The sequence below is a fragment of the Lygodium microphyllum genome, chromosome 2 (assembly GCF_053477565.2).
Source record: "Lygodium microphyllum isolate KBCC chromosome 2, Lygodium_microphyllum_v1.1.10, whole genome shotgun sequence".
NCBI lineage: Eukaryota > Viridiplantae > Streptophyta > Polypodiopsida > Schizaeales > Lygodiaceae > Lygodium > Lygodium microphyllum.
Window position 1 is genome coordinate 115187672 of NC_141136.1, and position 2960 is coordinate 115190631.

A 2960-nucleotide genomic window follows, 5' to 3' on the forward strand; every position below is an offset into this window, starting at 1 on the left:
TGCATACAATCATTGGGCTCTGGATCACCAAGAGGTGGGCAAAGTTCCCCTTGGGTCGGGTTGTGCACCCCTTCAAGGTCTTAAGTGGTAAGGAAGGGTCAGCTCTCTTTTGTCTTACCACCTTGCCTGACATTGGCGTTTTTTCTCAACCGGAGTATACATGGCAGACATTTTTATTAAGCAATCAACATGAGATGCATAGCAAAGGAGACATTAGGCCTTTTCATGAGATGCAAGGAATGAACAAGGGTTGTGGTAGGGGTTACCTTAGCAGTCTAGTTACTCACTAGTTGCTACTTACCCAATTGCAATGGCTATTACTCACTTTGAGACTTATCCAAGGTCACAAGACAAGATGGGGTTAAATTCAGCCAATACAACAAATTTTAGGATGAGTTATGATGCATGCATACAAGAGGGATTGAACTACTAAGCCTATGCAATCTTGAATCTCTCCAACAAAGGGATTAAGCTCAGCAAGTGAATGAACATGAGAGATTAATATCAGATGGTCATACCTCTTCAGTGCTTGGATAAGATGGTTGACCATCATGATGCCTATTTTTTCCATAAAGCAAGCCTGGTTGGTTGGAGCACTCCCATGGATGAAGGCTTCAGCATTCGAATGCTTCTAATGATGATGATGGCTCCCATGCTTGTTCTTGAGCAGCTTGAGCTTCAAAGAAAGAAAGCTTCAAGTGAAGCTTTCATGGCTTCCCTCAAGAAATCTTTGCATGCTGATCCCCATAACTTCAATCCGAGTAAGAAAGAGGCAAAAGGGGTAGGGGGGGTTAGGGCTAAGCTCCAAGGATTGTGGGCTAGATCAAAAGCTTGAACTGAGTAGTAATGGCTATCCACAGGTAGTGTACAATAAGGAATTCAACAAGGGCTCAATGTCAGGGAGGGGAGGGTGAAATCTTGCTAAAAGAGGGTTCAACCCTTTCCATAAGAGGCCAAGGATGCCAAGGGAGAGGCCAAGAGTAGGAGTAGGAGGCAGAAGGAGGCTAAGGGGAGCAACGCAAGTCGCACTACAAATTGCAGGCTATTGTTTGTTGCCTATGGTAGGGTTTCCTTGACCACCCAGGTGGTCAAAATGGAGCTGGAGATCAGGGAAATCAGCCTCTAGGGTTGGTTGATGTCTTGGGGGTGTCTAGAGCAAGCTTGGAGAGGTTGTGTGTGGACTGGCAACCATGGTAGTTTGCAGGGGAGAGAGAGAGGAGGGCTGAGGCAAAAAGTAACTAGGGTTTTTGCCCTCTTTCAACTCTTGGAACTCTAAACCTGGCCTAGACCCCTAAAATTTGCATGAAAAGAAGTGACGACCTGCTATTTTGACCATTTTACCTCCAGATATGTCTAAGTCTCTAGCCATAGCTCCTGCTTGCTCCAAAAAGTTGAGGTTAATTGCAGCCCTTCCTACTGTACTTGTACTTGTAAGCTAAGTAACTAGGGTTTTTGGGATTTGAGAAGGAAGAAAGGGGAAACAAGAAAATGACCAAATCTTGAAGCTTTGATACCACTTGTAATGAATCAAACTGAGAGGAGAGAGGAGAAGAGCTGAAGAGAGAGAAAGAGAGCAAGAAGAAGAGAAAAGATGACTAGAAGAGGGGAGAGAAAGACAGAAAATAGGAGAGAAGGAAGGAGGAAGTCATGGAAGTTGAAGATGAAGGTGAAGAGTATGTTCTTGATAATAATAATTGATTGCCCTAATCTGGGACTCTTACACCTTATATACCCCGGTTAGTGTGACTGGGTGTCTATCCCCTAGTTTGTATGCATCTTGCTTGTTACAGTATCTGTCCTACTCAAATGGTGCAATTAAGAGATATAGAAGACCAAGAGTTGTCTCATTGGACATCTTACACATTTTGCCTCAGCATGCTCCCATGTGTCAATCTTCGGTAATCAGAGTTGATGCTCTAGGTTGGCCATGGAGGGAGGCTCAAGGATACCTTGCTTGATTGGTGGAGGTGGTGGATTCCTTAGAGAGTTGTAGACTTCCTCTCCTCCTCATTCTAGGGGTGGTTGTGGGGGGTGCTACAGAGATATAGATGCTGTGACCCCACTATCAATTGCTACTCCTTGCTCCCACATTGGTTCTAGAGGGGGTGGCTCAAGTGGGTGTTGTAGAGGTGTTGCAAAAAGACACTAATATAATATCGGTATCCCATCGGTCAAGAGTGGACACTTATCATCTCCAAGATTTGCTACATGAAACACAACTAGTCATAATCCGATAAAAATCAACACAATTTTTGATAGACGCAAGTAGAACTCTCATTCCTTCTTTCCTTTTCTCTCTTCCTCTCCCTCTCTCATTTCCTCTCCCTCCCTCACCCTCTCCCTCTCTTTCTCTCTTTCCCTATTATGTTTAATGTTTTTTCTCCCTTCCTCTCCCTCTCTCTTTCCCTATTATGTTTAATGTTTCCCTCTCTTTCCTCTCCCTCCCTCTCCCTCCCTCTCCCTCCCTCACCCTCTCCCTCTCTTTCTCTCTTTCCCTATTATGTTTAATGTTTTTTTATCTCCTCTCCCTCTCTCATTTCCTTTTTCCCTTCCTCTCCCTCCCTCTCCCTCTCCCTCTCTTTCTCTCTTTTCCTATTATATTTAATGTTTTTTCCCTCTTTCCCTCTTTCTCTCGTTCCTTCTTTCCTTTTCTCTCTTCCTCTCCCTCCCTCACCCTCTCCCTCTCTTTTCCTATTATTATCTATACTATAGTTTGAAGGAAACATAAGAGCAGTCAATACCACAATCAAAAATTGCACTCCAATACAGAGCTCAAACCTCTGACCACCCTTGAATTGTTTTCATGTACATAAAAGAATCACAATCTCACTCTCAATGACACTCTCACTCACAATCTCAATCACAATCCCAATCACATTCATAGTCTCAATCTTGAATTTTTTTTAAAAAAAAGATTATGAAGATAACTTTTCATTTAGTCTTTTTGTCAAAATGGGTTC